The sequence below is a fragment of the Harpia harpyja genome, chromosome W (assembly GCF_026419915.1).
Source record: "Harpia harpyja isolate bHarHar1 chromosome W, bHarHar1 primary haplotype, whole genome shotgun sequence".
NCBI lineage: Eukaryota > Metazoa > Chordata > Aves > Accipitriformes > Accipitridae > Harpia > Harpia harpyja.
The window spans coordinates 738,185-761,517 of NC_068968.1; the positions used below are offsets into that span (position 1 = coordinate 738,185).

The window sequence follows — 23,333 nt, forward strand, 5'->3', positions numbered from 1 at the left end:
GGATAGTGTTCCGGGCAGTGGCATGGGGCACAGGATATGTTTCCAGCCATCCGGTGGTTGCTTCCACCATTGTAAGCACATGGCACTTGCCTTGGCGAGTTTGTGGGAGTGTGATATAGTCAATCTGCCAGGCCTCCCCATATTTATATTTCAGCCATCGCCCTCCATACCACAGGGGCTTTAACTGCTTGGCTTGCTTAATTGCAGCACATGTTTCACATTCATGGATAACCTGCGCGGTCGTGTCCATGGTCAGGTCCACCCCTCGATCACGAGCCCATCTATATGTTGCATCTCTTCCCTGATGGCCTGAGGTATCATGGGCCCACTGAGCCATAAATAGCTCACCCTTATGTTGCCAGTCCAGATCCACCTGAGCTGCTTCAATCTTGGCAGCCTGATCCACCTGCTGGTTGTTTTGATGTTCTTCAGTGGCCCGACTCTTGGGTATGTGAGCATCTACGTGACGTACTTTTACAACCAGATTCTCTAGCCGGGATGCAATATCTTGCCAGGTGTTTAATTCCCTCCGTCTCCAAGGCAGCTATACCAAAAGCCCACCAGTACCCTTTTGGGTCCTTAAAATACCCTCTCCTGAGATAGTCTATGCCAAGGATGCACAGAGCCTCTGGGCCAGTCACAATGGGGTGTTTCTGCCATTCATTCCCAGTTAGGCTTACTTCAGCCTCCAATACAGTTAACTCTTGGGATGCCCCTGTCACACCAGAAATACAGATGGGTTCTGCCCCTTTATAACTTGATGGCATTAGAGTACACTGTGCGCCGGTGTCTACTAGAGCCTTGTACTCCTGTGGGTCTAATGTGCCAGGCCATCGAATCCACACAGTCCAATAGACCCGGTTATCCCTTTCCTCCACCTGGCTGGAGGCAGGGCCCCTCTAATCCTGGTCAGAGTGTCCATTACCCACTCCTCGTAAAATTGACTTAGAAGTCCCTTCAAGAGGATGAGAAGTAAGATCAGCCCTTCTACTCTGTTTGGAAAGTGGAGCGGCATTTTTCTTGGAAGAATCCCCTTTTGTGGTGGTTTTTCCTCGCAGCTCACATACCTGTGCATCTAGGACTGAAGTGGGTTTTCCATCCCATTTCCTCATGTCCTCTCCGTAGTCACATAGGTAAAACCACAGGGCACCTTGTGGTGTGTACCTTCTATATTCTGTCTCTCAGGCAGAGGAACGCTTACTCCTAATAGCTGAGATACTGGTCCATATAGGTGGGGAGTAGGACATATCCTCTTTGAACTGCTGCAAATCCTGGGACAGCTTCTCCACAGCCGAAATGCAGGCTTGTAGGGAGGAAGAGAGATTTTCTTCGTATTGCCGGAGTTGGCGAGCCATTTCATCCCCCGTCGGTGCCTTTTCGTCTCTCCAGGTCAGTATTGCCAGTGAGTTGGCATAGGACGATGGTGCGCTCTGTACAAACTTCCACCACATGGGTCGTGTGCATTGGACTTTGCCTGGATCTTTGGGTAATTGTGGGTTGTCCGGGTCATTATAAATCTTCTCTAGCACGGCTAATTCCCTCAGGTACTGGATACCTCTCTCCATGGTGGTCCACTTGCCTGGTTGACATAGAACATCTTCCTTGAAGGGATACCTTTCCTTCGTGCTTGACAGGAGTCACCTCCAGAGGCTGAGGGCTTGTGTCCCTTTTCCAATTGCCTTGTCAATGCCACCTTCCCTAGAAAGCGATCCCAGCTGCTTGGCTTCCCTACCCTCTAATTCCAGGCTACTAGCCCCATTGTCCCGGCATGGGAGCAGCCAGGTGATAATGTGCTCACTTGGACGATGGCCGAAATCTTTTCGCATATCCCGCAGCTCACTCAGGGATAGGGATCGGGTGATTACTTCTGGTTCTGCCTCTTCCTCCTGTTCTCGTGATGACCCTGGCTCATCTTCATCCCTCGCTAAGCAAACTGATTTTTTTGTATATTTCTTCTTGTGTATGGAGGCAACTGATACTGGTGCGGGTTGGTTCGCTGGTTCAGCTGCAGTGCCTGTCGCCGGGGTTGGAGTGGCCGCGGTGCCTGTCGCCTTGCTGTTAGGTCCAGAGACCTTCTCTTCCCCTTGAGGGTACTGAGTAGTGTTGACCAGGGCTCGATAGGCATGGGCCAGGCCCCAGCACGTTGCAGTGATTTGTGTCTCCCTGGAATTGTCAGGGTGACAGCATACTTTTTCCAAATGTTCTACTAGTTTTTCAGGATTCTGCACTTGTTCAAGGGTGAAGTTCCGAAACACTGGAGGTGCCCACCGCCCTAGGCATTTGCCCATACTACCCCACGCACCCTGCTACTCATAATTATCCAGCCTCGGGGCAGATCTCTGGGTGGTATTCTTAAATAGTTGTTTAACCCTAAGCAAGACCTGACCCGCATTCAGGAACATGCTAGTTCCTAGCAAAAGGACCATGCTGGTTTCAGCATCCCAAGGATATTAAAAATTTTCAAAATTCTCAAACGCTATTGTAATTAGACTGGAGGAGAAGGGGAAGGGGAAGAAAGGTGTCTCGCCCATAGATTGGCTCTCTGAGGAGGAAAGGTAAAGGGTGTAATGATTAATAGTTTCCCACAGATGGCTCCCGAAGTATAGAGGTGACGACAATGCTGAGTGCAAATACCGGATTAGTCCCACGACCGATAATTTTATCATACCATAAGCCAGTATTACACAGTACATCAAAGCGAAAACCTTAATCCACCTCCCACGGATGTGCAGCAGCACAGGGACTACATACAGCAAGCGAGGTGATACATAATAGAACTCTAAAAACGAGCGCCACAACTCTAAGAGCCAATAAATCGACATTGTGACCATCGACTATTAGACCAATATAATGAATGCTTGTAACAAATTCGCTTTAACACACTCTGGCCAGATCTGTCGTTATCTCAACCCGTTGTGCCCCACGTTGGGCGCCAAAAAGGACTGTCGTGGTTTAACCCCAGCCAGCATCTAAGCCGCTCGCTCACTCCCCCTGCACCCAGTGGGATGGGGGAAAGAATCGGGAAAAAAAAACCAAACCAAACTCGTGGGTTGTTATAAGAACAGTTTAATAGAACAGAAAGGAAGAAACTAGTAATCATAATAATGACAATAATAAAATGGCAATAGTAATAATAAAAGGATTGGAATATGCAAGTGATGCACAATGCAATTGCTCACCACCTGCTGGCCGATGCCCAGTTAGTTCCCGAGCAGTGATCCCCCCAGCCCCACTCCCCCCAGTTTATATACTGGGCATGACTTCACATGGTATGGAATATCCCTTTGGCCAGTTTGGGTCAGGTGTCCTGGCTGTGTCCCCTCCCAACTTCTTGTGCCCCTCCAGCCTTCTTGCTGGCTGGGCATGAGAAGCTGAAAAATCCTTGACTTAGTCTAAACGCTACTTAGCAGCAACTGAAAACATCAGTGTGTTATCAACATTCTTCTCATACTGAATCCAAGACATAACACTATACCAGGTATTAGAAAGAAAATTAACTCTATCCCAGCTGAAACAAGGACAAGCGTCTGCGGTCTTCCCCCGGGGCCTCCCGCGGAGCAGCTGGCAGCGACGAGCCATCGCTGACACCCCGAAGGGCGGGGAGGCCCCGCGGACCCTCACAGAGACTCGACCCACGTCACCTCCCCTCAGCGGAGGCATAGGCAAGACTAACTGTTCCCTTCCACCGCGCGCGCGTTGGGGGGCCGGAGTCTTTGTCACGTGAGGGTGAAGGAGCCGGCTTTCCCCGCCCTTTTCACGTGGTGCCGGGGTAGGCGGAAGGGCTGGTGGATGTGTGCGCGCTGGCGGCGTGTGAGGCTCGAGGCGTGCGCGGGGGTGGGCGGTAGGCGAACGTGTCGTGTGTACGTCACGTGACGTGGCGGGGGAGCAACGTCGCGCGCGCGTGGAGGAGGAGGCGGAGGTGTAATTGAGCGAGGCAGGCAGGCAGGCGCGGGGCGGTCACGTGTCGGTGGTAGGTGCCGCCGCCGCCGCCGCTGCTGCTGCTGCCGCCGCCGCTGCTGCTTCTTTGTGAGCACATTGGGCAGGTACCGCGCGGGGACGGTCGGGTCTGCACGCGCCCGCAGGGAAGGGGGGGTGCGTTCCCCTTTCTTACCGTCTACTCCCCGCGCGCGGCGGTGAAGGCAGGGGTGGTTGTGGACTCGCGCGCCCAGGGGAGGCCCTGCGCCCCTCCCCCGCCCATCGGTCTGGGGGCGGCAGTTGCTCCTTAAGCGGACTGAGGCCCCGGGACGGGCCCGCCGCCTGGGGCCGATTCCCCGTCCCGGTGGGAGCTTTTGTTCGGCGGTGGGTGTTTGCTAGGGCCGCCCCTCCCCGTCGGGCCTGCCGCCCCTTCCAGGCCGCGGGGGTGTGGGGGTGTGGCGGCGTGATGGGAGGCCGCTCTGCCCTACTTTTCCTGGCGGCCTCCCGGGGGAAGCTTCGCCCTGCCCTAGATTGCCCCTCTTCTTCCCCTCACGGTCCCGGGTAGGGGTAGCTGAGTAAGCCGCGGTTGTGGGCAGGTCCTGCCCTGCTCCAGCTCGGGCTCGTGTGGGGAGAGGAAGCCCGCCCGACCCCCGGTGGGTGCCGGGAGAGGTGGGTTAGCTTTCCACCCTCTTCCGTTCTTGGGAGGTGCTTCTGCACCCTATCCCGCTTGTTTCTCATCTTGTTACAGCTGGGGGTTTCTCTCCTGACGGGTTCGTACTTCTCCTGGCTCCGTGGGCTTGGGGGTGTGAAGAAAGGGAGGTGCAGCTGGACCCCTCAGAGGAGAAGTGGGGCTGGCGGAGGGGGGTGTGCCTTTGGGCCCCTTCCTAATCTTGAGTCAGGCCAAAAGAGGGCTGGCAGCACGGGAAGGGAACAAGTTGGTGAATAACTATTGATTTGTGCCTTGTGTAGGGCTTTATTTCCATGTTGTCTTTCCCTATCTCCTTCCTGGGTGCTCCCTCGCTGGTGGGGTGGGGTGGGGTAGGGTAGCCGTGTCACGGTCACAGCTACAGAATTCACTGACAATAACGTCTCGGCAGCGACAGCAGGTTACTTGAGGACATGGTGACGAATGAACCATTCTCTCTGTTAACCTTCTCTACTTAGTCCTTCCTTACCCCTGACTATGTGTGCTTGCTGAGAATTGGAAGTCAGGGCAGGGCTTTGCTATTGGACTGGCTTATGTTGCATTTAAAAAAGAAAGCTCTTCTGTGTTTGCTATTGTTGCTGAAGAAAATTACAGCAGGAAAGTGAACTGGTAGAAACCCTTCTGCAAGAAACTGGATGTAGAAAGGGACCTGGTGCACCTTTGAGCCTGATGGCAAGGATCTGAACTCTGTGATGTGAAATAGATTTAAAATGTCTGCAGTGCTGTTGAATGCCACCTGGGAGGAGTCGCTCAGGGTGAGCCTGGTTTGAAGCTTCTCTCTTGTAGATGTATTAACATCAGGAGCGTGAATGTGCAGAGCCCTCCTGGTTGTGTTCAAAGGAATGTGCAGTCTTGTGGAACAGAAACTTCTGGTTTGGTGTGGAGCTATGTAAGGGGAAGCTCACGAGGGCCAGCTCGCTTCATCTCTAACTACCAAGCAGTAATCGGTCCTAGTCATCTCAATTTGAGTAAATGCTGAGTGCTTATAATACAGCAGCAGATCAAGGTGATAGCCTCTGGGGTGGTGGTGGCTGGTGAAATGGAGGGGCTGTCCTGACGTGAAAGTAGCTGGTTTTTTTCAAGAAGAGAAATTGGAGCTGGATGTGAGGGAAGGGAGGGGGAGGATGTGCAGGCCTGGAGGAGCAGCACTTGCCGTTGAAACGGAGCCCTTCACAACAAACCGCAGCGACTCAGCCTTCTGAGGCTTTGCTTTTTTAATATTTACCAGGCCCTTTTAGCAATTCCCTTGGTTATATCACATTCTCTGGTGGAATCTGGGTTTGGATTCCTACCTGACAGTGTTTATACCTGGGCCTGATCTCTCTGTGGTAGTTTGACCTAACTTGTTTAAAAAATTTATTTTTAACCTTACACTAGGTAACTTGAAAGCAAGCAAGGCTAAATCACTTTGCAGCATTAATGATGTTTGGGACCCCTGGAGGGTTATGTGGAAAAACTGGATTAACTGGTGTAAACCAATTTTGATGTATAGTCTGGAAAATGAGCCAGCTTTTGTGTTTATAACCTCAACAATCTTGGTAATTTAAAGGAGGGAGGGAGGAGTGGGAATTGGGCAAGTTCTATTCTGCTTTGTTCTAGTTGCGGTTTTATCAGCGTATTGATTAAAAAAAAAAAGTGTTTATAGTAATAAAAACAAAGGCATGGAAATTCAGAAATTTAGACTGTTTCACTTGCATTGTTTTGGCCAGTCCTCAAAAAAGCTCCTGGTGCCATGAGTTGCAAAAGGTTTTGACCATTCAAGGGGACTTTGGAGTTACAGACTTGCCACTAAAATCTAAGGAAAAACCCAACAAAAAATCTTGTCTGTTACCAGAAGCTGCTTTTTATTTATTTATTTTTGTTTCAATTTTTAAGCTACCCTTTTAGGACTTAGAAGCAGATTTTTTTGTTTTATATTTCTTCCATGGACTTTTATTTTATGTGATGCTTTCCTCATAGAATGCCATTTTTTGGTATGTTTTATATTTGTTGCTAGTGTCCCCCTAGTGATACTGATCATAGCAGAATAGTATGCTGACTAATAGTGCTTCAGAAATGTATGTATCATAGACTGTTAATACTCTGTTAATAATTAGTATCAATAGTATTACTATTAATAGTAATGTTTAGTATCAGTACTTGGAATAGGTTCTTCATGAAAGAATAGGAATACAAATTTATATCTTTTATTAATCTTTTTATTTATCTTTGTCTCTTATTTGGTTAAAGCACATGAGCAGGACTGAAGACCTGTGTTCTGCGCTTGGGTTTGCAACAGCCTCGTATGACCTTGGTAAAAGAGAAGCCAAGTGACTTGTCCCCTTTATAAAATGACAGATTAAAGAAACTGTGTTGTATTTGTCTACTTCAAAACTATTGAATGGAAGGTGCTAGAGGAAATACAAGTAATATCCACTTCAGTGTTGTTATTCTGCTGGAGCTTCTTGTTGAATTTTGTTTTTTTCTGATACAATCTGCTCACTTGTAGCCTATTGTGTCCTCTTTGCTTTTCAGAGAAGACCTAGTCTGGACTTGTACTGTTTTTCATATAACTTCCCTAAACAGGTTATGCTCATTAAAGTGAGAGCCAGGATGAAAGGTTGTGAAAGTAGCTCCTTTGCAGTTACTTAAGGTTCATATTTTACAAAAATCGTACAGAGGGTTTCTTCGTTTTGCTCTAACATGAAAGTCCATACGCTCTAATTTTGGTCATCTAATCTGGCAGTTTGTTGGAACTCCCCATCCACCTGGGGCTCCTGCAGTCTGTTTCACGGGTGTGGTACCTTCAGCCCTTTTCCCCCCACTACTTCTCAATGCTGTGAAGAGCAAACTGACTAAAGACAGAAACAGGTGATACAGTCTGATGCCAAAGATCTCATGGCTTGCTCAGCTTGCTTTTACAACATCATAACTATTTTGCTGAGCCTATTGTTTTATTTATGTTCTCTCTAGATTGTAAAACTTGTAAGATAGGTTATGTGAACAACTTTGCGCAGTTCCCTTGGATGGAGTTGTTTCTACTCTCAGTTCTTGAAATTATCTTTTTTTTTTGTTGTTGTTGTTGTCCAGCTGTCTTTTGTGAAAGCTGCAAGATACTGTGGCTTCTTCTGAAGGTAAACTTGTCAAACTTTTTTTCTCTCCCTCCCCAGCTTCTTAAATCAGTCTTCCAACAGATGAGCTTGGAGGAGTCCTTAACCTGGCTGAGTGTAGCATTTTGCATTAAAAACAATGAAATGTTTCCCATGTTGAGAGAGCTTTGATCTTTCTCGAGACTTAAGGTTTGTCCAAAGTAGTACTCCTATGGTGAACTTTATGGTTTTTTTTTTTTTCTTTGCTTTATCATACAGGAAACACAGTTTATTCCAGATCTGCAGAAGATGCAGGTTCAACAGAATTTGTGTTACAGAATCATTTAGTATTTGAATCCAAAGTTAAATGAAGAAAACACAAATAACTTTCTCAACCTCCAGATTTGAATCATCAGGTTGTACTTTTTTTAACCTGGTTTAATGGGGGAGGAGTCTGTCTTAGCCTCTTAGGCAGCCCTGTGGTTGAAAGTGTAAAATTTGAATTCGGTAGCTATGATCATATTCCTAAATATTTTTAATGGTTAGCTGTAGAGAGAAGAAGTCTTTTTGCAGTTTTACTGTGTGTGGCATAGGTTTCATCTAGAACATTTCAGTTGTATTTCTTATGACTAAAATACTGTTCCTGGAAGTAGGATGATGCTTTAGAGACCATATTGAGATTGCTTTTGAGCAAAGAAAATGAATTTTTTTCCTACTGTATTTTTATTAAGTGTTTTGAGGATGGTGGATATAATAATATAGAATGAAGCATATGGCTTCTGAAAGCTTTTTTGTTTCCTCTTTCTATTTGGTTTTAAATGTTAACTGAATGATGGCTATTTTATGGTAAACGCTTGACCAATATCTCATATTATCACATTGTCCATGTTTCCCTGTATTTAAAGGCTATTGCTGATTTATTTTTTTTTTTCTTTCTGCATTTACTTTCTTCCTTGATTTTCAAACTTGCATGTTGTCTTAGATGCAGTTTCAGCAACACGAATCTGAAAGGAATCCTGGTGCCAAACCCTGCTCTGCCGTTGGGCTGTACATAATATATTGTATTTGAGAAATTCTGGTCCATGCTTTTGATGGGTTGTACCCCAAGGGATAGATGTCTTCTGTTACTGGGCTTTTATTTCAGCTTTCAGTCACACGTTCTTCAGATCACTGACTTGTGATCCATTTTGAGACTGACATAAGAGGGACCTAAGTTACTGATGTTAACTTTGGGTGACTAAATGTGATGAGGGGGAGCAGTACTGCACTTCCTGGTCTTGTGCTTCACTTTCTTTTATTAGCCACTGAATGAATTTCTGAGTGTTTTGAACATGGGGTAAGTGCCAAGGGGTAGCTGTCTGAAATTCATTTTAGAGAAAGACTGAAATAGTGTTATGAGCTTGGTGAAGGCAAGTTAATGAGTATGCAAAAGTGTGGTGGTGTTGGTTTTTTTTTTGTTTTTTTTTTTTTTCTCCAGTGTTTGAGAAAACCTTGTGACTTCTGATATGCGTCCTCAACCTGTTGGGTTTCTTTGCTGCTTCTTGATGTCCAGATAGCAGCCGTGGCCAGGAACTTTTCTTTGCATCTTAGGAAAAGATGTTTATTATCTTTCTTGAATAGTTCTCTGTTATGACTGCAAGTATAAAACTCCTTACAACTTTATACCTGTACTCCAGTTTTCATTGTTTGCCATTTTATCTGTTGATGTAGTAGTGTATGTTGCTGGATTTAAAGTCCCAGTGACTTTTACCCTACCTGATTTAATTGAACATAGACATTCACTTGATCTTCTTTATGTGACTGAGCAGAAATGCTAGAGCTTAAGAGTTAATGAAGCTTGTGGAGCATTTTTGATAATAGCTTTTCTGTTATAGGACTTCCTTTCTTTTTTACTTCACTTAATCACAGACTGGCTGAGGTTGGCAGGGGCCTCTGGAGGTCATCTTGTCTCCCCCTGCTCAAGCAGGGCCACCTACAGCAGGTTGCCCAGGACCGTGTCTAGACATCTTTTGAATATCTCCAAGGATGGAGTCTCTACCACCTCGCTGGGCAGCCTGTTCCAGTGCTCGGTCACCCTCACAGTAAAAAAGCATTTCCTGATGTTCAGATGGAGCCTCCTGTGTTTCAGTCTGTGCCCATTGCCTCTGGTCTGGTCACTGGTCACTGCTGAAAAGAGCCTGGCTCTGTCTGTGCACCTTCCCTTCAGGTGTTTATATACATTGATGAGACACCCCCACCCCCCAAAAAAAACCCCTAACTTTCTTCTCTAGGTTAAACTACTTGACATAGTTAAATCCGTAGTCCTTCAGGCAAACTCAAGGCCATATGTTCTTATGTGCATTTGAGAAGGAGGTGGATTAAGGAATTAATTTAGTAGGGGTGGTGGTAACAGTAATTCATGACTCTTGATAGGTGGAGAAGTGGGTGGGTTTGGGATATGTGTTTAGAGAAAGTGCTGTGAAAATGCAATAAGATGCATATTTCAAATCAAAATAATTTCTGTGCTTGCAAATAAGGAGTAATTGGTTGTCTTGGCTCTAGCTGAACTGAAGGCTATAATTCAGCAGTTCTGTGAGGGAAGAAACAGGTCAGACATTTGATTGTCTGATAGTGATAAAATTGCCCAAGTCCTGTGTATGTTCTGTCTAGGAATTGCGTGGATTGTAAATGATGGTTTAATGTGCATATAATGTTTAGGAAAGGTTAGGCTGAGTTCTTATTGTACTTCTGCATATTGAGCAGTTCATTTTATGAAGCTATGTGCATCAAAATTATTTTTAAAAGTACTTTTTAATGAGACTAAGGCCAAAACTTTGCAGAATTACACGAGTCCTGGTAAATTAGAAGTGAACTGGATCAGCCTATTTTTCCTATTCTTGCAAATCCAGCCTCCTTCCCCCAAATCCCTAGGACCCCCACAACTGTAGACAAAGGTTAAAATAAAGTTAGATAGTTAAAATTACTTCATAGTTAGGGATATTGAATCTGAGAAGTGCTGGGACGGCTCTTTTAGTACAGTCCTCTGAAACGAAACATCAGTGAGATTTAGTTTCTGCTAGAAAAACCTACCTCATATATTTATATGACTTATCTCCCTTGCTGATTCTGTTGATTGCTAGGGAGTGCTTTTGAGTACTTCAGTCATGGGAGAGAGGGAAGCGAAAATGTATAACTTCTATATTTCTTCTCAATAAACAAATCCATTAAAATAACTGATCAACAGAAGGTATCCTAAGCATTTCTCTAGTTATGAAGTGACCTACCTATTATAAAATATGATAAAATGTAGGGCAAGAAACTGTAGAACCATCCCTTTTCAGTTGATTTTAATATCTAAGCAAAAATTGAGCACAAAAACATATTGATGCATCTTACCTTGCAGGCCAGAACAAGCAGGTTTTGAACATTGAGTCAGACTGTGGTAACAAACCTTTTCTACCTAGCAAAAAACAAGTAGCTGTTTGGGATTGGAGCTGAATGTAGGAGAGAACAAATTAAAGAGTTAAGCAACTGGAGTTGGCATCCTTTTCCTGACCAGGACTTTGATAAGGAGTGGTGAGTGGCCAGGAACTGGTTTTATGGTTGTAGGTCCCCTTTATTGATAGACCCTGATTGAAAAGCTGACATGCAACTCTTCCTCCCCTTCCAGTTGCTCCACAGTATTGGAGAAAAGTTAGGATCAGTTGTTAGCGTGTTCATTTGATGGTACATTCTCTCCTTGACTCAGCAGACAGGTCCTAATGCAGTATGTAGAGGGAGAGGGACAGAATGAGTTGCCTGTGGAGGAGCAGGAGGAGGATGTGGCTTGAGGGTAGTTACAAGATAGGTTTGGGGTGGGGGTAAAAGGGGGGAAGAGTTTGGTATTCTTGATCACTGATATGATGGGTTGCTACTTTGATTTGTTTGTTCAAATTATCTGGAGTCTGGCTCATAGCAGCAGAAATCAAGTCATTAATGCTGGGGAACCTTAGGTGTGTCTTTACAAACAAACAAAATTCCTGCTTTGATGAACTGCACTGAAAGCGAGTAATGAAATAATGCCGGGAACGATGAGCCCTGGTGGAATAGTTGGGGAGGAGGAAAGAGTTTCTGTTCTCTGCATCCCTTTTGGCTATTAAATCTGCGTGGTGAATTATTTGACACTCCGACTGTGTTTCAGTCTTTTGAACCGGTGTTGCTCTGTTAGTGTGTAGCAGCTGGGGCTTCAGTAATGTGAACTGGAAAGTTGCATCTTATTTCTCCTGGTATTCCTATAAATGTGTTTTTGTTCTGCATTTATGGGTATGTGTAGTGCAGCATTGATGAGTTGCCTTTTTCCCCAGAAGTTTATGTATGAATAGACATGCTGTGAAATACTTTTATTTTAAGATAAACTCTTTGTTCTTTTTTAAGGGAGAAATGTTGAAAGGGAAGGGGATAAGCTATCTCTTCTGGCACTCTAATGGTGGGGAAAGTTATCTCTGTTCAGAGATTCACTTAGTCCTTCTGTTGAATAAAATGAGACTGTTACCACCTCTTATTTCCTGAAAAATCTCAACTTCAGACTTCTCAATTTCTCTGCCAGGTGAAGCGACCTCACGTAAGCATAGCTCAAACACTGTGCTAAACTTTGCTAAAATGTATATCTAAACTCTACTTATTTTATTATAGTTAAAGTCTAAAAGCATTCAGCTGAAGACAACACATAAGAGACTGAAAATAGAGCTTTACACTAGGTTGGTTTACCCAAATGTATGTTTGGGTATATTATGATTCTGTTGTGTTTTATACTAGTATGATATTTATGGCTCTGTGTGGAGCTCTGCTTTCTTGAAATCTTAAAGACCAGCTTGGAAGAAGTGGTATGCTTAGCTCTTCCAGGACTTGTGAATTGACCTTCCAAGCAGTTCAGCTTCTGGGATGTATCAAGGCTTGTTGAAATACTGACCTACAGTATTTAGCCTCCACCCCTCTTTTTCAGTAGTTGTATGTATTTTTAAAATGACCCAAATTTCTAATTAAAAGAAAAAAAAAAAGTGGAAAGATGCCCTCAATTTACTTTTCCAAAAACTGTATAAAATGAAGATTTTTATTAAGCTTCAGACCAGTTAAAAGCAAACAAACAAAAAAAACCAAAAAAACCCCCAATTTCCCTAAAAGCTCATCTTAAAGAAGGTGCTGTGAATATTTTCCAATTGTATTTAAATACAAAACATCACCGCTCCAAGAGTCTGAAGGTTAACAAAAACATTATCATATGTTTCTGGAACTTAGGCTTTCAAGTCTTTTACACCAATTGGATATCTAACTAAAGTTCTGGAAAGAGTTCAGCCAAAGAAATACTTGTTTACAGTGTAAGAATTTTAGATTGACATCAGTGTACTTCTAACTCTTAAACAACAACTTGCATTTCAGTCATGTTAAAATCTCTGCTGACAAGTGAGTTCCAGATGAACATTTATTTATTTTTTAGTTGCCTCTGAAATAAAATTACAGCCTTCTGTGGATTCACATTAGTGTATAAACTTGATTGTGGTATTTTTTTTTTTTTTGATTCACCAGGTTTAATCCTAGTTTTTCTTCTCACTTAATGTTATTGTGTTTCTTGGGCTCTTTGTTTTATTCCTTTTTTTAATTTGATAGGAATTGTGATAATTCAGTTGAACAAAGGTTTTTGTTCTCAAATGCGCTTGCATATTAGAATATACATTAAAGTCTGTCTGATCATCTTTGATATGGAAGGTCTTACTCTTGGTGCTTTGTGTTCTGGGAATTTTCTGGGTTTTATTCATTGTGTATATAACATTTGAGAACTTAGAATGGTTTTAAGGGGAGTTATGTCTCTGGCTTTGGGAATGAGATAATCTATTAAAACATGCTTTTTCCTTCCCTCCTCCTTCTGGCAAAAAAATCTGAAAAGAGCTGTATTGCCTTTGTGTGGCAAGGTTTTGGTAGTGGGGGGGGTTACAGGGGTGGCTTCTGTAAGAAGCTGCTGGAAGCTTCCCCTGTGTTCGAGAGAGCCCATACCAGCCGGCTCTAAGACGGACCCGCCGCCGGCCAAGGCCGAGCCAATCAGCGATAGTGGTAGCACCTCTGTGATAACATTTTTAAGAAGGAAAAAAAGTTGGGACAGATGGGAAAATGGCAGCTGGAGAGAGAAGTGAGAACATGTAAGAGAAACAACCCTGCGGACACCAAGGTCAGTGAAGAAGGAGGGGGAGGAGGTGCTCCAGGTGCTGGAGCAGAGATTCCCCTGCAGCCCGTGGTGAAGACCATGGCGAGGCAGGCTGTCCCCCTGCAGTCCATGGAGGTCCGCGGTGGAGCAGATATCCACCTGCAGCCCGTGGAGGACCCCACGCCAGAGCAGGTGGGTTCCCGAAGGAGGCTGTGACCCCGTGGGAACCCCGTGCTGGAGCAGGCTCCTGGCAGGACCTGCGGATCTGTGGAGAGAGGAGCCCACGGAGCAGGTTTTCTGGCAGGACTTGTGACCCCGTGGGGGGCCCACGCTGGAGCAGTCTGTGCCTGAAGGACTGCACAGCGTGGAAAGGACCCATGCTGGAGCAGTTCGTGAAGAACTGCAGCCCGTGGGAAGGACCCACATTGGAGAAGTTCGTGGAGGACTGTCTCCCGTGGGTGGGACCCCACGCTGGAGCAGGGGAAGAGTGTGATGAGTCCTCCCCCTGAGGAGGATGAAGCGGCAGAAAATAACATGTGATGAACTGACCGTAAACCCCATCCCCATCCCCCTGTGCCGCTGGGGGGTTGGTAGAGAATCCAGGAGTGAAGTTGTGCCTGGGAAGAAGGGAGGGGTGGAGGGAAGGTGTTCTGAGATTTGGTTTTATTTCTCATTACCCTACTCTGGTTGATTTGTAATAAATTGAGTTAATTTTCCCCAAGCTGAGTCTGTTTTGCCAGTGATGGTAATTGGTGAGTGATCTCTCCTATCCTTATCTTGACCCACCAGCCTTTTGTTATATTTTCTCTCCCCTGTCCAGCTGAGGAAGGGGGAGTGATAGAACAGCTTTGGTGGGCACCTGGCATCCAGCCAGGGTCAACCCACCACAAGAGCACAAAATGTTTTTCTTGGATGTATTCATAACTCTTCAAATGGACTTTCATGAATAAGTGGAAGTAAAAATTCTACTCCTTAAAGTTGCTGTTCTCAGCAGTTGCATGTATGCTCAGCAATGTTTAAATGCAGTGTATTGAGAGCTGTTTTATCCCATTCTGTCAGTCTCTTGCATTTGATCCTGCAGAGAAATTCACGTGATGTAGTTGAGATTTGTTGTCATGGAAGTTACTGTGAGATCACAAAAACTCTGACTTAATGGCAAGGTTCTTTTGGAATATCAAAACTAAGGTCATGCTAACACCTTCTGCCTCAGAGTTTTAGAGCACAGCAACAGGGTTGGTAAGTATTGTTTTTCAAATTTTAGACATGGGAAAATGGAGGGACTGAAAGGGCAGTACCAACTTAGATGAGGCTTGTATGCTTTCAAAAAAAACACCCCTAAACCCCTGCAGAACTGCAAGTTTCAGTGTCCTGAAGGTGAGACAGTGAGCAGCCTTTTAGCAGTTTACTTTCTGCTGATTAGAGCTTTGGGTGAATGCTGTCATCTTGACTGTGTATGTGTCTTGGACTTTTTGCTCTTATCAGAGGAGGCATGTAGAATGACAAGTTGAATTTTTCCTTTTACGATTTTTATTTTCACTTTATTCTAGTGAATCAGGTGGTTCTTACTAGTTTTCAAAAAGCCATGTTTTGAGCAGTGTACTCATTGAACTTGAAAAATAGTCTTTGTATGTTTAAATTGAGAACACATTTAAATCACCGTACTGTTCTGCATTTTAAACTTGCCTACCGTTGCTTTCTCAGTTTATTTACAGTGTCATCTCAGCTTTTACAGCGTGTTTAATAGTCCCCTGTTGTGCTAGAATTTTTACATAACATTCTGTAAATGACTGAAAATTATTATTGTTATTAAAAAGCTGTTACTTAAGTTTGTAATGCAGTTTTAAAAACTTGTAATATTTTTTCTTGATTATCCCTTGCTCGATTTCTGTGTAGATACAGCTTTTTGGTTTGCTAGGAGAAAATTGATGTTTACAACATCTTCTGCTGAAATGGTTTTAAAGATTGTCATTGCCAAAGCATTTGTTCAGTGAAGTTTTTATAGGTGCAGTATGATCTCTAAAGCTGATACCTGTAATATTTTAATACTGTTGCTAGAATTGAACACCGTAGTTAGTAAAACGTGTATTCCAGATGCAATCTCAGAATTCACATGTGTACTGGGAGTGAGGTGCTGCAATTAATATAAATAAGCTAACTGTTTCAGAAACTAAGACGTGGAGAGTGCAAGTCCCTTTTCTTTCAAAATTAATAACTTGATCTTGCAGCGGAGTGCTTGGTCTTTTAGATTGATGGTAAAATAGGCAGGTGACTAATATCTTCTTGGGATGTTTTAGAAAACAGGCTTTCTATTTAGGCATTGTAATGTTGCGTTGCACAGTATATAAAGCCAGCATACATCTGTGGAATCAGGGGCTGTTAGTTTAGTATAGCATAGTAATGAATGATCCTGCAAAATACAAAAATATATTTAAAAGGAAATGTAAGCTTTAAGAAAATGAGTGAATAAATTTCTGTGAAAAGGAATTTCTTAATGGTCCATCAATAGGAAGGGAGTTTTGAAGAAAAGCTTTATATGTTCATTCAGATTTTGCAAACTTTAATCTTTGCACATGTTTCAATTTTATTATAAGCTAGTCTGGCTTGGAAAGAAATGGTGGAGGAGAGTGAGAACCTCCTACTGGAGACAGAAAACAAATGGCAGCCAAAAAAACCATTTATGTCAGTCTAGACTTGCAGAAAAAGGTAAAGACAGGGAGCTGGAACAGTGACTGTGGGTCTAGAAGAAGCCTAAGGGTGGTTCCCCCCCACTTATGTTGGAGAGAAAATAAATACTGAATTAAGTGCAATAATAAAAATTTGGACAGTTTGACATCATATGCGAGTAACTTGTTGTCGTGGTTTAAGCCCAGCTGGCAACAAAGCACCAAAAAGGTAAAATCTTGTGGGTTGAGATAAGGACAGTTTAATAGGACAACACAAGGAGAGAAGAAATAATAATAAAAGAATATATAAAGCGAGTGATACACAATGCAATTGCTCACCACCTGGAACCTGATGCTCAGCCTGTTCCCGAGCTGTGATCCCTCCTCCCCCAGCCAACTCCCCCCCAGTTTATATACTGAGCATGACATTGGTATGGTATCAAATATCCCCTTGGCTAGTTTGGGTCAGCTATCCTGGCTGTGCCTCCTCCCAACTCCTTGTGAAAATTAATCCTATCCCAGCCAAACCCAGGACACTTGTCTTTGGTATCTTCTTTAAAAAGATTAAGAAACTAACTAGTTTCATTTTGCTTTTTTAATGTTAAACACACAAGAACAGCCTGGATGACTTTGTGAGGAATTGTGTGGAGGGCTCTTTATTTACCTGTTCCTTTCTAGCGTGTTGTATGTTTGAAGTTGTAAAGAGTGTTGATCCTTCATCTCTTTGGATAGTTCAGTATTGTTTTGGTGTAGATCGGATAGACCTGGCCTCGTGGAAAATTCTGGATCAACGGAACAAGAATAAGTGAATGTATACCTGACACCAAGTTGAGAAGTTGTGATCGTGAGAAAAATAATGCTCAAAATAAAGTAGGAAAACCTGGGGTAAAATCAAGTTTTCTGACTGAAGCAGGTCAAGATGAGGTCTAGTATCAAAGGAAACTAATAAAACCCACCTTGTTTAAAGCTAGACAAAATGCTGACACTGGTTGTGACCATAGAAGGAGCAGTCCAGAGTTGGCAGACAAATAAAAATGATCTCTTATGGCTTTCAGTTCTTGGTACTGTTTCTGTGGCTGCTTGTTTCTGAGCACCTGACAAAGTTTGGAAAAGGACTTGGCTTTTTGTGAGGTTTCACTTTTGAAAACTAAACTGAACCAAATGACTGTGAGTTTTCATCAAGATTTTATGCACAGTAAAAGCATAAGATTGTGAAGGAAGGAAACCTTTAATACTGCCTTAGAAACTATTGTTTCTTTTCTTCCTTCTGGAACTTTATATTCAGAGTCGTATATGTCACTGAAAAAATTAGGTTTTTATTTTGGTGGATTCTCCTCTTGCCTGAGATGAACCTTGAGAAATATCATCATCTGGAGGAAAATTATAGAAAGATATTCTAGAATATCTTGCTTTCTTTAAGAGTCTTTTTTTCAGCAAGACTACTGGTTTTCTGAATATGTGAGCATATCACAAGCAGTGATCTGTACTGGTGGTCTTCCCTCAGTATCTAGTTCAAGGAGTTAGGGCTCTACAGGTGCAGGAATGATACCTGAGCTCTTTGGAGTTGCTACCAAAACTCTGAAGCTAGAATAAAAAAATCTGATATCACAAGGTTTTTAGCACATTTTATAGATATAGCCTTACTGATTAATTAGTGCATTTGCTTTTATATCACTTGTGGCTTGTAATTTAACCATTGCTTTTTGTTGTGTTATAATGTGATTTGAGTGTCGCAAGTCTGAATTAATCCTCCCCTCCAAAACTCTTTTTTTTATGGTGGCACTTTCTACTTTGTTCCTCGTTGTCAATTCTAGTGTGAATTAACTAGGTGCCCCGTTTTTTTGATGCGCTTGAGTACGTTTCCACCAGTTTGAGAACGTCACAAATGCCTCTGCTTTTGCTCGGCTATTTTTAGTCCTGTTGCTTGTATCTGTTTCTATTCAAAGAATTCCTTTGGAAGCCGTTCCAGGAGAGCGCGGTTCGGCGACGCGGGAGGGAGCCGGAGGGGGCAGGGAGAGCACAAGTGCCGAGCGTGTTTGTGATCTGGCAGCAAGATGTCCGATGTCGAGTGCTGCTTCCTGTGTGCTACCTTGTTTACAAGAACCCTGCTCAAAGCGAATTCCCCCTTCCGGATATTGTCCTGACTGTGTGGCTCCGAGCTTGTGTTAGCTATTTCTTTCTGTCATTTGGAGTACCTAGGTTTTAACTTGAATCTTATTGGGTTTGTTTTTCTGTGTAAACAGCAATTAATTTTAGGGGCTGTTTAGATATGGGGCATTACATCAGAGCAAATAGCTGAAATATGCGTTTCTGTAGTTTAATAGCCAAAGCCAACAGTTCCCAGTACTTGTCTTTTTCCCTGCTCCTGTTACAATTCAGTATCTTTTTTTGTTCTGGTACTAGTTTAATCTGGATTAGTTTTCCTAATAAGTTTTAAAAAAAGTTTTCTTTGTTTAACAGCTCTCCCCCCCCCCCCCCCCCTTTTTTGCCGTTTCATGAATTATTCATCTTGTGAGTACAGCTAGCTGTTGATTGTAATGGTAATGACTGATGGGGGGTGGTCCACTGAAAGTTGGTTTTGTTTTGTTTTTTTTTTAAACTGTTTGTCCTGGTTTCAGCTGGGATAGAGTTAATTGTCTTCCTAGTAGCTGGTACAGTGCTATGTTTTGAGTTCAGTATGCGAAGAATGTTGATAACACTGATGTTTTCAGTTGTTGCTCAGTAGTGTTTAGACTAATGTCAAGGATTTTTCAGCTTCTCATGCCCAGCCAGCAAGAAGGCTAGAGGGGCACAAGAAGTTGGCACAGGACACAGCCAGGGCAGCTGACCCAAAGTGGCCAACGGTGTATTCCATACCATGTGACGTCCCATCTAGTATAGGAACTGGGAAGTGGGGGCGGGGAATCGCCGCTCGGGGACTGGCTGGGTGTCGGTCAGCGGGTGGTGAGCAATTGCACTGCGCATAATTTGTACATTCCATTCCTTTTATTATTACTGTTGTCATTTTATTAGTGTTACCATTATCATTATTAGTTTCTTCTTTTCTGTTCTATTAAACCGTTCTTATCTCAACCCACGAGTTTTACTACTTTTCCCGATTTTCTCCCCCATCCCACTGGGTGAGGGGGAGTGAGTGAGCGGCTGCGTGGTGTTTAGTTGCTGGCTGGGGTCAAACCATGACACTGTTGTGTCTTAAGGTTGGTACTGTGAAATGTGTTCACCTGATTCGTGTTAATATAAAACAATGCTAGAGTCGCATAGTAAAATGTGACCCTCGCTGAATTTATAATCTTTAACCACTTTGTTGGTCTTTGTATAACCGCAGACCAAGGGGAAACAGATAGCATGTATATAGTTCTTTTTCTGCTAGCTCAAAACTGGTTTTGAGCTGATTAACTACACAGTATTAAGCAAGAGATCTTAAGGGAGAACTGAGGCACTTGTCATGATGTTGAACAATGTTGTGAATGGGGTGACCCTTGGTATGTGTGAGCATGGGGTGTATTGAGATAACTGTGTATAAGCAATTTGTTATATGCATTTGTTAAAAGAGAAGTGTCTGTTATGTCTTGCTGGTGAACTTGTTTGGGTTTTGGTAGCCACAGCTGGTGTTGTGCAGGGTGTCGGCTGTTACACAAGATGTCTGCTGTTGTGTCTGGGCAGTGGGGAGCCTAGTCGGAGATGCATAGGCTGGAGGGCCCCTCGGTTGCTGGGGAGAGTTCGAAAAGATACAAAAAGAACTACTGCACCTGCGCAGCCAGGAGGTGGAAAATTTTTTTTAGGGAGAACATGCCTATTATATGTAACTAATGCTAGACTATAAAAGAAGCTGTGTTGTTTTTCACAGTGCATGTCTTGGTAGAGCAGAGGCTCCCGGCGTGCCCAGCGCTGTTTGCTTGCCTTTATTCATTTAATAAATTGTAAACCTTAATTAAAATCCTGTTTGGGACTAAATCATTTATCACAGTACTATTGACAAAGCACAAGCCTGAAGTGTCCTTGATGTATGCTTGTAGCTCGTGTTATATGTACTGACTTAGCCCAAGCTTAAACTGTTCAAAAGTGTCCTGCTGACATTGTCACTAGAGGTGTGGGGAATAGTGGTTTTGAGACAAGTCGATCACAGTTAATACAGGAAGGTCATATGTCCTGTGCAGCTTTAGTGGTGTACTTCAGTCTTATCTGAGATGCTTTGGCTACTTAAATTTTTTTTTTTTTTTCCTTGTGGTATTGATAGCTTAACCAGAGCGTGACCTGAGATCATATGTCCTTCCATGTATTCTTTGAAGAGAACATCTATAACTTTAGTTCGTACTCTGCAGCTGCTTCCTCACCCTACATATGTGTATGTGTGTACCTCGAGCTCACCTGGGCTTCTAGCTGACCCCACGTTCATCTTGGATAGACTGGAAAGCTGTACAAATAATTACAGTCTGCAGAGGCTTTGCCTTGTGATTATTTTTTTTTTTTTTTTTTTTTTCTTCTGGTGGAGGGGAGAGTCATCTGAAGAACTTCCAAGTCACCCAGCCCCGTCTTCCTGGATGAGTCTGTCTGGATTTCCTCCTTTCCCCCTCGGAGGGGCTGCTGTGAGTTTTAATGAGTTGGCAGAGGTGGTGTCCCACAGGTGGGGTCGTTTACCCGGTGTGGGAAACACCAATATATACACAGTGTTATAAGTTTGGACAAAGGTCCAGGAGCCGACTGTGGTGAATAATTAGAAGTAATTTATTAAGCAAGCGGTAAATAGGCAAAACAGCGCTGGGCGGCCGGGGAGCCACTGCTCTACCAACGGCTCGCAACCCCCCTTCCCGTAGCCACAGTTCTTATAGTCCTCTATTTCCGGTATATGTGTCATTTTCGGTATACGTATCTTCCTTAGTGTACTCCGCGTCTGCGCCGATCTGTTGCTAGGGGGGTCTTTTTCTGCCTTCTGGCTTCCTTGGTGTACTCCGCATCTGCGCCGATCTGTTGCTAGGGAGGTCTTTTTCTGCCTCCTGGTGATTGCTGGGATGAAGGCCCCCAAGTCTTCCTCCTGCGACTGCCCTGTGCCACTCACTTGACACATGCGTGTTTTATTACCTTTTACAGGCCCCAAGTCTTCCTCCTGTGACCACCCTGGGCCCCTCACTTGACACATACATGTTTTATTACCTTTTGTATAAACACAAGGCTTGCACAAACATTGTTTACATTACCAGTTATCTGTAGCTAATGCAAGACTCCCTCCTTCCTGTTTTAAGGCCGACATCTGGTTTTTCTACTAACATAAGCAAGATTTGATTAACAAACGCTTATCTATTATCACACACAGAGCAGGGGTATTTTATTCCAATTCATGTTTGCGCAAAGATGGGGGCTAGGTAGTAATCCACAAAGCTAGCACCCCTCATGCCTAAACGGGCAAGCAATTTATACAGTTCAGTTATACATATTCAATTTCCAAAGTTCTTCCCCAAAACTATTACTGGTAGTCGCTTATCTACCACAGTTTCTATTGGGTTAAAGTTTCCCCACTTCGAATTAAAGGTACAGTGTTCTTTTATTCTACAGCGCATGCTCAAAGAGAGTGGGGGGGGGGTAAGTCTTTTGGTCCTGAATCGAGTCGGTGGTCGTGATCTCCCCCTGCTGCCTTTACCTTTCCTCCAGTTATCAAAGATTTTTGCTGACTTCATGCCTATTAGCAATTTTTCAACTTCTCGGCGCCTCCTGGGGTAGGATGTTCCCTTCTTATCAGTCTTGTAGTTCTCCTTCAGGGGCCCAGTCGTTAGCAAGGCATGCCTTGTGTATACAAAAAGTATCTTATTTCACAAGACCTTTGTGGTCGTCTTAAGTACATCACTTCTCAAGTACATCTTTTCTTAAGTACATCAGAGGGAGCAAGCCTTCTCAAGGTGGGGCTTTTGATAGGGAAAGGGTGGATGTGTGTGAGCTGACATAAGCAGTATGCAGGAACAACCACAAAACCATGGATGAAATGCAAAGACTAAATTTATTTTTGTTACCTCACAAACCAGGGGATCCCTGAAGCAGCACCCGGGCGGAGGCACACAAGCGGGAACGCAGGCACCGAGGAGCTTGGTCCTTGCTAGAGGATCGCTGAACCTGCTGTTTGTGCCTGTTTTTCAGAGATTTGTGCAGGTGTAGTTTGCCATTGTGCTTTGATCTTTCCCACAGCAGGGCAGGAATCTCAAGCGTGTTTGATAGGGTGCCTCTAAGTCTATCACAGGCCTACGTTATCTGAACACAGATATTCTACTTGTCCAACACATGAGGACAGACAACAATTAGAATGATATATGTATTTTTCTACACCCCAGCTGCAAGTCACTTCAGTGTGTTTACAGTCCTCCTCACCATTCTTCCGTTATTTTCCCACATTCCACCCTCTCGCTCAAGAGACCACTTCCACTGGGGCTGGCAAAGCTGGAGGTGTTTATCTGGTCTTGTGGGGTGTAGTGCGGAGTAATTTAGAGGCATGCAATAAACATATAGAAAAAGGAATAAACTTATCTCTACAATAATGCTTTGAATCAGGTGTCTCATTCATCCTGTCAGGGAATTAAACTACTCAGCCAGCCAGGCATCAGCAGTAGATTGTTTCATTTGATGCATTAAGTCCTGGAGATATTGAATGTCATCCTCTACACTGGCTGATTCATCAGTTATGTTGAAGCAACACATGCCTTCGAAATCGAAGCAGCGTTTATGGTGTCGAAGGAGGAAATAGTCCACTGCCAATTGATTTTGTAATGTTTGTTGGCGTACAGCTGTTACCTACTCAGAAAAAATAGCAATGAGAAACACTAATACCAGAAGCACTTAGCACA

At 43.7% G+C, this 23,333-nt stretch overlaps 1 protein-coding gene across 7 annotated transcripts in view; it reads left to right on the plus strand.

The window, feature by feature from the left end:
• Positions 1–3,932: 3,932 nt before the first annotated feature.
• LOC128136139 (ubiquitin-associated protein 2-like) overlaps positions 3,933–23,333 on the plus strand; it is a 139,436-nt gene continuing 120,035 nt past the window's right edge. For 3 of the 7 annotated variants that reach the window (XM_052775308.1, XM_052775309.1, XM_052775312.1), the window contains exon 1: positions 3,942–4,043. The gene's annotated coding sequence lies outside the window, so the exon portion shown is untranslated. Of the gene's footprint in view, positions 4,044–23,333 lie in introns of all 7 variants that reach the window. The other 4 variants (XM_052775314.1, XM_052775311.1, XM_052775307.1 and 1 more) reach the window with 4 other exon arrangements.